Genomic DNA, 12,923 nt, shown 5'->3' on the forward strand with positions numbered 1-12,923 from the left:
ATCACTCTTGGCATTCTCGAGAAATTCCTTCTCTAAGAATGTCGCACTAGCCGCAACAAAAACACGTTGTTCGGTTGGCGAATAGAAGTAATGACAAAGTGTTCCTTTAGGATAACCTATAAAGTATGTCTTGACCGATCGCGGGCCGAGCTTATCCTCGTGTCTCCACTTGACATAAGCCTCACAGCCCCAAACCCGTATAAAGGACAAGTTGGGGACCGTTCGCTTCCATAGTTCATATGGAGTCTTGTCAACAGCTTTAGACGGACTTCGGTTAAGTATTAGAGCAGCTGACAGAAGAGCATAACCCCACAATGAGTCAGGCAACACGGTGTGACTCATCATGGATCGAACCATATCAAGTAGTGTTCGATTTCTACGTTCGGACACACCATTCAACTGAGGTGTTCCAGGTGGAGTTAATTGTAGGGCAATCCCACAGTCCTTAAGGTGTTGATCAAACTCGTGAGAAAGATACTCGCCACCACGATCTGAACGTAATGTTTTAATCTTTCTACCCAAGAGGGTTCTGCCCCTATTCTCGGTATTCTTTGAATTTCTCAAAGGATTCACTTTTATGCTTCATTAAGTAGACATAGCCATATCTACTTAAATCGTCCGTGAAAGTGATGAAATACCTATAGCCTTCTCGTGCGGTGATTGACATAGGTCCACATACATCCGTGTGTATGAGTCCTAATAGGTCAGCAGCGCGCATTCCAACACCTTTGAAGGAAATCCGAGTCATCTTACCGATGAGACATGATTCACACGTGCCAAATGATTGAAAATCAAAGGCCGAGATAGCTCCATTCTTTATGAGTGTTTTTCGCGTTTCTCATTAATGTGTTCCATACGGCGATTGCCATAGATACGTTTGATCTTTGTCACCAACCTTTAACCTTTTATTCATTATGTGCAATATTTCAAAGGTCCGATCTAAAACATAAATTCCGTTCATGGAGACTGCCTTGCCATAAATCATATCGTGTAATGAGAAAATGCAAGAATTATTCTCTATTACAAATGAAAAACCAAGTTTGTCAAGTTCGAAACCGAAATAATGTTTTTAGAAAGACTGGGTACATAATAGCGGTTATATAAAAATAACTCAAATCCGCTAGGAAGCGGATCACGTATGTTCCCCTCGAGACGGCAGCCACTCGTGCTCCATTCCCGACACGCAGTCCACCTCACCCTTTACGAGGGGTTCGATGTTTCGAGCCCCCGCACATGATTACACAGATGAGAACCACAACCAGTATCTAGTACCCAAGTTCCGTAACTTGCGTGGTTAATCTCAATCATATGAATAAAAGTAGAAGAGGAAGAAAACATACCAACAGGTTTAACACGACCTGCTTTTATGTCCTCATGGTAGACAGGACATGTACGCCTCCAATGCCCAGTCTTGTGGCAATGATGGCATTCCATGTTTTCGGTCTTGCTCTTTGTCGCGCCTGATGAGTTACTTGCCTCACCAGGCCCACTCTTACCTGACCCTGACTTCTTGAACTTCGGTTTGCCTACTGCTAGGTCTGCTTGAGCTTTGCCCTTACCCTTGCCCTTGTTTGTCACAACGAGAACATCTTGTTTCATGCTCCCACTGAACTTCATGTCCTTCTCGGTCTGTACGAGAAGGGAGTGCAGTTCATGGGGACTTTTCTTCAAATCATTCATATAGTAATTGGCTCTAAAGAGCGCAAAACCATCGTGGAGTGAATGAAGCATGCGGTCAATCACAATGTTCTCGCTGATTTTACAATCAAGCGCCTCCAGTCTCTCGACATTCTCAATCATGCTGAGAATGTGTGGGCTAACCGGTTGGCCCTTCTGGAGTCTCGCATCAAAGAAGCGAGTGGTATGCTCATAGGTCTCGATTCTCGGTGCTTTCTTAGAATTCCTTAGTGAGCGTGGTGAAAATCTTGTTTGCACCTTGGGCTATGAAGCGTTTCTGCAAATTGGATTCCATTGCAAAAATGAGTACGTTTTTAATCGCACCCGCTTCCATGACGAAGTCGCTATACGTGGAGACCTCGTTAACTCGAGCCGTGGGACCTGGGGCTGGCGGGAGGGGCTCGGTCAGATACTTGAGCTTCCCGTCAGCAGTGGCTGCATTCCGTAATGTCGCCTCCCATTCCGCGAAGTTTGATCCATCATTCTTCAATCTAGTAGACTGATTCATCTGATTCATAAAGATCCGAAGCCAGGACTCACGGTTCAATGTGGCACTTGGCATTGGGTCATCAAGGATGCTAGCCATTAAGTTATTAGCAGTTTAAAAATCGTGATCTACGCTGAAAAGAAAGAAAACAAAAACGAAATAAGCAACTTATCGAGGTGATTTAAGTCTATTTAAAATTCATTTTAATCGTTTAGACTCAATGCACTTGCATAATTGATCTCCCTCAAGAATAATACAAGTGATCCCAAGACTCAATTTCCGTAAATTGATAAGCCAACTGTTTAGCTAATTCTTCCGTAAGAACTCTTGGTCGATAGATTTCCCTAAATCCTATCTATAGTCCACCATAATCACAGGATCGTACGAGTGACCATAGTGTTGAGATAAAATAAGTCAATCAGTTCCAACTTACCCGACGTAGAAGGGGTCATATTATGCCTACCGACGAAGAAGGGATTCATTGGAGTTTGACCTATAAAGACTATTCTCAATTTTTGGTTATACGAGGAAGATCCCATCAACTTAGCTTTAATTCATTTTAAGTGAACGAATAACTAGCATTACGTGAATGAATTAACTTAGGTGATGGCTTAAAAAAACGTGTGACATAAGAATGTCAAAGAAAACTAACGCGTGACCTCTATATGAGTCAGTTTTCATGCAATTATTAGGTGGTTTGGTTTTTTAGGCGGAATATGATGCATACTATCGTTACAAGAAAATAAATAAAAGAAAGCAATACGTAAATAAAATTCCTAGTGTGGCCTATCCTAGTAAAAAGAACATAATACAACTTTGGAATCCACCGTTGGACCCGAGAAGCTTGTCTTGATGTTCCATCTTTGTCCATGCAACGGGAGTGAGCATCCGATCTCCATCTTCAGTCTTCTCAAAATTACAATTAAAATTTACAAAATATAAACCTATTTACATTCTAAATAAAAACTGTAATTACAAAAAAAAAAAAATGGAGATACGAGATCTCAAAATACAACCAAGACCGTGTTCCATCATTACGGTAACACGTTCTACTAAGGCCACACTAAGTTACAACCGTTTGTAAAATAAATAAATACGTAATGTAAGCATTCAAAACATTCAAAATAACGATAAATGAAATGCACCAACTAAAAACAAATTCATTCGTGACATAATTCCGTAATTATGTTAAATTTATCCAAACCACCTTTTAACAATTTAACAATTAAAATTATGTGACAAAACCGCTTCATCAACTTAATTTTAATTCATGATAATCCGTTATTTTAAATCGTTTTAAAATAACTAAATGGTACGTGAATGAACCGTTTCACTATCAAGCGAATGCACAAAATTCGTATTGTGCACATGATTTGGCCAAAAAAAAAATAAAAAATAAAGACTGAATTTTATTTATTAATTTTTTTTTCTTCATCACGGTCTGACCGTGAACAGTACACAATTTTTTTTTTTTTTTTTTTCAGCTATTGCCAAGAGCAAGAAAAAGGCCAAAAAAAAAAATCAATCGGCTCAAAAACCGAGAGCCATCAACAAAACAAACAAAATCGATTTGTTAAAAACCAATTGTAAATTGAACATAATCCGTATTAAAGCAAAATTACAATTGACATGATCTTCACATATTGTTATAATTATCGTTTAAAACAACAATACGCAAAGAACAAATCGAAAACAAAACAGAAGATCGTCACAAGGCACGATTTCCAATGCACAAAAAAAAATCAGCCGTGTAAAAAAAATACAAACCAGCCGAGACAAAATTGATGCCTCACGTTTTTTTTTTTTATGCAAAAAAAAATATCGATTCAATTTCGTTTGATGAAAAACACATAGAAAAATTTACGTGGCCTCGCAAATGAAAATTAGGTTAGAAAGGAGGAGAAGCTCTCCTTTTGTTCTACCCTTGCTCGGTCCGTGGGTTTCATTAGGGAGGGAGTGGGCTTTCCACTTCCTCCTTATTAAACTCGTGATCCGACTTGAATTGCTAAAACGTATACGACGGGTTTTTAAATATGAATTGTCATCGGTTATCGGTAATTAAAATATCAACTAGTAACATGACTTAGTCGAAATATTAATACATGTCCGACAAAGACAATATTGTATAATTAATTTATTCAATATACATTAATCAAATATAATCGCTTATATTTAATTTACGAATTAACCGCTTAATTCGTCTTAGCCATTTTTATTTAATCCGTATTAAATAATTATCTCAACATCGCTTTTGACTAATTATTAGTCAATAACTCCGACTAACTGGTTAGTCAAAATTGGCATCAACATGACTGTATTTTCATACCGTCACATCTCTCAAACGTATCCTATAGGTGTGACTTTTAGGGACCAGTTGATCACCGCCATCTGTATGACAATAACGTCAAACTTATCTAGCAAGCCAACCGTTATTGATAAACGTGGACCAACTGATAATAATACAAAAGTATGCCCTTTGATCCTTTTAGAGATTTAAATAACCTTGTACTAACTGTAGAGGACACCAGCCCCAACAAGCTCCCACTTGTCCGTACAAGTGTACGTGAAATGACGTTATCCGCACTAACTGGAGGACACCACCTCCAACAAGTATCTGAGATTAAGGCGGTGGGGCTCAAACTAGTTGTCCTTTAGATCAATGTTGATGATATCCTCATAGTCGAGGTGCCTGATGTTATCCTCTCCGAAGAGGAGAGTGACAGCTTGTCTGTCGAGGCATGGGGACGACTTAGACTCGGTTGTTGCAGCTTCGGTGTTGTCGGGGATGAAGTAGCAGTCTTGGAAGACGTCTACACCCGGGTGCCTGACCTTGAACACAAAGTCATAAATTGGCTCAAGAAAACCATGGTAGAGCTCGAACTCTCCCTCGGGGGCAAAGTATCCATTGAGGGTCAAATGATAGGGACGGAGGATAACTTCGTGCTTCTTGCGCTACCGAATTAAGAGGTTCATCTCCTGGATATCTTCATTGGTAGGTTCGTAGCCCAACTCGAAGGGGATGTTGGGTACCTTAGCCTATTTCAAGGGAGGTAAGGTTCTCTTCAGCGGATTGAGAGGTAGACCCGAGAAATAACCCTGGCACATCAGAATGCGGTTGACTGTGAGGTAGGCAAATGGGTCATAATCAAAGGGTGTTGATTTATCAGTTAGGGCATTCACAGCTTGGAATCCCGACATCTCATTGTCGTCCTCCTCAATGGCTTGGGAGGCGATTCCCTTTTTCATGACGTCCTTGTTGGAGTTAGTATCCCCGACAATAATGCGATCACAATTGTCGATCATGATGATCACATGTTTAAATCTCATATTTAAGAATGCATGAGGGAAAGTAATATTTCACAGTCAACTGGTCCACACATATCGGTAATGATTGGCTGGCTAGAGTTTGACACTACTGTCGTGCGACGGTGGTGATCAGTTGATACCCTGAGATCATACCTATAGGGTAATACTCTTAATTGATCATTTAATTAATCGTATGCTGATACGAGTTAATTAAATTGCTTAAAATTGACGGATGATTTTATGAGTAAAATTAACGTGTCTCATTGTAATTCGATTAGATGAGATACGGTCTAAGTAATCGAATTGTTTTATTACTTAGATTGAATTATTGTTACGAAACAATTGAAACAGAATGAATAATTTATTATAAATACAAGTTGTTGTAAATTTATAATTTGATAAACCATTTTGGTACATATAATTAAGAATTACTAGTTAATTTTGTGTGTCACATATTATATTAATATGTTGATTTTTAATATGTTAAAAATACATTACATTGTAACATGTAACATGTAAAAAAAATTACAAATGATAAAATAAAATGGACTACCCATTTTATCCAAGTGTACCGAAATATTGGATGGGTTTATGGTTTATATTGTGTTTTATTTTAAATAAGAACATAATGATTAAACCTAATACCTAGCATTGCATATCTAATCTATTCTTGTGAAGAATAACACCATGCATTGGCCTAAAAAACCATCCCCTACCATCCGGTTTTTTCTTTTTGAAGAGAAAACAAAAGGGTTTTCTCTTATTTTTACACTACATACATTGATATTCTTGTAGTGTATTATTCATTCAACTACTCTCTGCATTTTTGTGAAACATTTTAGAGAAAGAAAACTCTTAAAAATCCTCTCCTCTTAACCGAAATAAGAGAGAACAAAATTAATATTTTATGTCAAGTTTATGTAAGATTTTAATTAATACTAGTTCATATTAATTATAATTATTAAGAGTATTACCTTGGGTATAGTTCCTTAGGAGAGATTCTGAACTTGAATCTTATTTTTCCATTTTGGAAAGCTCAAGAACTAGTAAGAAGGTGAACTTACTAGTGCCCACTTATCCGAATATATCAATGTAAGAATTGATTTTTCTCCTTATACTTGTAATCGTTTTGCATGCATAAGATACGTTTTAATTTTATGACTAAATTATATTATCATACTATGAATATGTAAACATATGAGATTATTGAATCCCAACAAGTGGTATCAGAGCACATGGTTGTTGCATGCAAAATCGGGTTTGTTTTTCCCAGTTAATTAGTTAACATATAAAACTTGTTATTTAGGATTTATGAAGATAAATCATGAAATAATTTTGCATGTTAAAATTTTCTGATCCTAAATGGATTTTAGGTCATATGGGACGAGGATTTTATTGTTCATTTTATATATTATTGGCATTAAAATGTGATTTTTATGAGGAAAATGTCATTTTTGGACGAAAACTAGCTAACCTTCGAATTTTTAAGTGATTTTTGGATATGTTTTCACATATATTATCTATTGGTTTCATGTTAAATTTCATAAAAATCTAAGTTATTTTGCATAAAATATGGATTTTATAAGTTTAAATCGAATTTAAATGGTTTTTTAGGTTAATATGAGTTATATTTCGAATCTGGTCATGAAAATTTTATATGTTGTCACATGCATTTTTACTCAGTGTGTATAAATATCTTAGACGAATTGAACTTCGTATGCATGATTTATGAATTTTTGAGTAAAAAATTCAATAAATAGTGACTTAAATTAGCCTATAATGCTAAAACATATTACATGACTAAAGAAAAACGGCATATGTTGCATTTTATCCCACATTTCAGATCTAAAAGTAAAAGTTGATTAAAATTAATTTTCTCATATTTTAATGGTCATATTTGATAAAACCGATAAGCCGCAACGATGTGTTTCTCGAAAACTTCTTGAAATTTTTAACCTAAGTTTTGAACATTATGAGTGTCATGGTATTTTTCCAGAATGTTCATGAGTTTGAATTTCAAATTTTGAAATTATTTGAAATTTTTATAATTTAAATTTGGAGTTTATAGTATAATATTGTATTTTTGGGTCCATAATGAACAATATTAAGAAATCAAGTTGAACTATTGTCAAAATGTTAGTGAAGACTAAGTTTTGAGTCCTAATATGGTTAGGGTAATTAACTTAAATATAAATATGAATTTATGTAATTTTTGTGATTTTAACAAGTTTATAATCACGCAAATCCATAAAAATCGATAAAATATACGATATTGGCTCTTAAATGGCGACTTAGCATAAACTTAAGCATGTTCATACATATTATAATGCACCATTTTATTTATGATTGTCAAATTTTGATTTATATAATTTTTGAATTATGTAATTTTACTTAGTATGACCTTAGTTTTTAATTGGTATTACCCGAAATGTATGGGAATATCGATTCGGTTGTAATTATTGTGATCTCGTACCACCGTTTTGTAATTTAATAGATTTTAATTTTTATTACAAATGTATAATAGGAAATTATGTAATTCTATTTATTATTATTTTGTAATTTTCTGGAGTTTCAATGAAGACGGTATTACCTCGAGATGCGTGCCAAGACCGAAGTTCAAGGTACCAAAAGAATTGGTTTCCGAATTTGTAATAGTGTATTAGATTTACTATTTTAGGAAGGCCATACTAGGACTTTATATTTATGATTTGCATTTTACTTATATGTTTGCATGCATCGCTAAATCGCCATAACTAAACATGCATTTTATTTAATCGAGTCATCGACCGTGTCAATTATAATTATCGTAGTTCACTGCTTTAGTTCACTTCAAACGTGATAGATAATAAATTGACATGACCTCTCAGTAAATTAATAATTGAGAAATAGCCTTACCAAATAGTAGAACCCATGAAGTACCAATTTCATAAGGGAGTTTAGCCGGCTTTACCGTAATACAAACCTTGTTACATTGGCGATGTGGGGGTAGTAAAATGTTATTACATCGAAATTTGGATTGAGCTCAACGAAAGTATTCGTGACCGTAGTCGCATGTGTTCCGGGCTAAAGATAAATATTAGAGTAATTTTATCGACCGAGAGTTCTAAAAGTAGAATCGATTAAAGAGTTAATCCACCGAGTTATATTAATAAGGGAAGAATCGGCTCACCGTGCCCGAACTGATATGAATTTGGATCTCGGGATCATTTATAATAGTTGGGTTGAGGTCACTATATAAATGTTTAAAATGTTTGCAAATTTTATCAAATGACAAATGTTAACATTTCCTTTACCTCCATATTTGTAGTTTATATATCGCAATGGATCCTTCTAAAGCAACTACACCTATTACCATTGAGTCTTGTCATAACTTATTTGACGATATTTGCTCCAACCACAATTTCGATACTACTAGAGAGCTTCATTTTGGGATCGGTTCCGATGGAAACCTTAATTTCATTACTTCCACCATACCTCCTACTAAGACTAGATCTTTTGTGAATGTGTCTCGGGAAGACCATCTCGCTAAATCTATGAAATCCTTATCTTTGGAAGAAAGGGATGCCAAATCTAGTGGGAGTCCTAGCAAGAAAGCTCTTGCAACTAAAGGAAAATGGTTTAAAAGGAAGGGAAAGAAAGGTAGAAGATTCACCAATGGGAACAAGATGGCTAGTGGGACTACCAAAGGAGCCAAAGTTGATGATGAATGCCATTATTGTCATGGCATGGGACATTGGATGAGGAATTGCCCCATATATTTGCGAAATATTAGGGACGGATTTTTTATTCCACTCGGTAAAAATCCTTCTGAAATTTATGTTATTGATGTAAATTTTACTTCCACCACAACGTGGGTATTAGATACCAGTTGCGGCTCTCACCTTTGTAATCATTTACAGGGGCTAAGAAACGTGGAAAGGATAAGCAAGGGCGATGTTGATCTCCGTCTTGGGAATGGAGCTAGGGTAGCGGCTACATCCAAGGGAACTTATGTGCTTGCTTTAGCAAATGGATTTGAGTTGTATTTGCATAATTGTTTTTATGTACCTTCTCTTTCTAAGAACATTATTTCAATTACTATGTTAGACATAGAGGATTTTAATTTTGCCATTAAAAACAATTGTTGTATTATTTCTAGAAATGGGTTGGTCATAGGCCGAGGCTCTTCTATTAATGGCATTTATGTTCTAAAAACTTCTAATCCAAGTAAAGACATCTATAATATACAATTAAAGAAACTAAATCAAGTGATCCAAATGAATCGTACATTTCTCATTGTCGATTGGGACATATCAATGAGAATCGCATTAAAAGATTAGTTTCCACTAATTTTATTAAACCATTCGATTTTCAATCATACGGTATATGCGAATCTTGTCTCCTAGGAAAAATGACTCGTAATCCTTTTAGTGGTAAAGGGACTCGAGCTAGTGAACTATTGGGACTTATACACACCGATGTATGTGGACCAATGACCATCACCTCTAGGGGAAACTATGACTACTTCATAACCTTCACCGATGATTTAAGTAGATATGGGTATATCTACTTAATGAAGTATAAGAGTGAAGCTTTTGTGAAATTTAAAGAATTTCAAAATGAAGTAGAAAACCAATTGAACAAAAGGATAAAAGCACTATGATCCGATCATGGTGGAGAGTATCTTAGTAATGAATTTGATCCACCCTTGAAAAGTTGTGGCAATGTGTCACAGCTCACTCCACCCAGTACACCACAACTTAATGGTATTGCCGAAAGGAGAAATCGAACCCTACTAGATATGGTTCGATCCATGATGAGTCAAACCGAGTTACCCGACTCGTTTTGGGGATTTTCAATCCAAACCGCAATCAAATCATTGAATAAAAGTCCAACAAAGGCAACCGAAAAGACTCCATATGAGATGTGGACAGGAAGGGTTCCTAATATAGGATTTGGGGATGTAATGCTTACGTCAAGGCAAAGACGGACAACAAGCTTGCCCCACAATCCGAAAAATGCATCTTTGTAGGTTACCCCATTACCTCCCGAGGATATTACTTCTACAAACCTCAAGAAAACAAAGTGTTTGTGTCTAGTGAGGATGTCTTCTTAGAAAGAGAGTTTATTTCTAAGAGATAGAGTGGGAGAAATTTTGAACTTGATGAAGTTCAAGAGCCACAAACCGAAGTAGAGACGCAAGAAGACATTCCTTCATCGTCTAATCCTGTTGTTATTCCTCAACCAAGGAGGTCGGGTCGAGTTTCTCACCATCCTGATAGATATGTTGGATTTATCGAAGAGGATGGGACTTTCGATGTGTTACTTTTAGAAAGTGACAAACCCGCCACTTTCAAAGCTGCAATCTCTAGTCCCAATTCAGCTTTATGGCTTGAGGCCATGAAATTCGAAATGAGTTCTATGCATGAAAATCAAGTCTGGAACTTGGTGGATTTGCCTGAAGGGGCAAGACCTCTTCAGTGCAAATGGATCTTCAAAATAAAGAATGGCATAGAAGGACATGATGATGTCTACAAGGCTAGGCTAGTGGTAAAAGTTTTTACTCAAGTTCAAGGTCTTCACTATGACGAAACCTTTGCCCTCGTGGCTATGCTAAGATCAATTCGGATATTGTTTGCAATCGCCGCATTTCATGATTATGAAATATGGCAAATGGATGTCAAGACCGCTTTTCTAAATGGGCATTTAGAAGAAGAGGTGTACATGATACAACCTGAAGGTTTTGTGGATCCTAAAAATCCTAACAAATTAAGCAAGCTTAAGAGATCCATTTATGGTCTTAAGCAAGCATCTAGAAGTTGGAACCATCAATTTAATCATGTTATAAAAGAAAATGGTTTTACTCGAAGCATCGAGGAACCATGCTTATACATGAAGTTCAGTGGGAGCAATGTTGTGTTCCTAATATTGTATGTGGATGACATACTACTCATTGGAAATGACATTCCGATGTTGTCTTCTGTTAAGGAGTGGTTGGGTAACCACTTCCAAATGAAGGATTTAGGAGAAGCATAACGCATATTAGGCATCCGGATCTATAGAGATAGACCCAAAACGTTATTGGCATTAAGTGAAGAATCTTATGTTAATAAGATTCTTCGACGCTTCAGCATGGACCAATCCAAAAGAGGCTTGGTTCCTATGGTTAGTGGGACCATATTGAGCAAGTCTCAATCACCCACCGAATCCAAAGATGATGAACGCATGAAGTTGATCCCTTATGCTTCCGCCATTGGATCAATCATGTATGCCATGATATGCACTCGTCCAGATGTCTCGTATACTTTGACCATGACGAGTAGATATCAAGGAAATCCTAGTGAGAGTCACTGGATTTCCGTTAAGAACATCCTTAAATATTTGCGAAGGACTTAGGATTCTGTCTTAATGTTTGGAGGTGACTCCGAGCTCTGTGTTAAGGGTTACACGCACTCCAGTTTTCAAACAGATAGAGATGACATGAAATCACAAGCTGGATTTGTTTTCATGCTCAATGGTGGTACCGTTAGCTAGAGAAGCTTCAAGGAAGTTGTGACTGCGGATTCTACAACGGAGGCTGAGTACATAGCAGCATCAGAAGTTGCAAAGGAAGCTATGTGGATCAAGCAATTCTTGGAAGGGCTAAAAGTAGTGCCTACCGCCAATGATCCCATTACTCTCTATTGTGACAAAAATAGGACTATCTTCCAAGCTAAAGAGCCCAAGTATAGTAATAGATCTAGACATGTACTTAGAAAATTCCATGTAATTAGAGATTTCATTGAAAGGAAGGAAATTGCGATTGTTAAGGTAGGGACGAATGATAACATTGCTGATCCGCTCACCAAGCCTTTGTCGCAGGCTAAGCATGATGGACATGTTGCGTCCATGGGACTTAAACGCATGCCAGTTTTATGTTAGATTTTGATATGAAATAAAATTAGTTGTTTTATTTGTTCATTTGCATAATCACATTTGTCTTTTATTTTTCCATTACTTTGTCATATTAAAATGGGTTGTGGAGACAAGAATGAACCCCATTAAAGTAAACTAAATTGACATAGTAATCGCCCACAGTCACTTGTATGAGGTGACGTCTCGAAGTGACTAGAGTGTGATGCGATTGATAGCAAGTTCAAGTGCCATAGAGTCATATGAGATGACTAGTCGATCACATAGGCAGACTGTTAGGAACACTTTGTCGGGCCTAATGACCGCTTATAGAGTCCTGACAAATTTATATAGCCTGGTCGTGGCAAGAGCTACTATAGTATTCTAATGAGTCGATTCTTTTGACTAAAGACTGTTCGCCCAAGGTGGCACAGTTTCGGTGTAACTTTGATTTATGTTCCTACGACCTTCGTAAATGGGGTTAAAGGGCTTATTTTGGATTACAATGAGCTATGGCTAGTCGAAGGGAATAGTGCGATAGGAATTGTCCACCCCTTTGTCAGGGATAAAACAATATCTCAGG

This window comes from Silene latifolia, chromosome 2, assembly GCF_048544455.1.
Source record: "Silene latifolia isolate original U9 population chromosome 2, ASM4854445v1, whole genome shotgun sequence".
NCBI classification, from domain to species: domain Eukaryota; kingdom Viridiplantae; phylum Streptophyta; class Magnoliopsida; order Caryophyllales; family Caryophyllaceae; genus Silene; species Silene latifolia.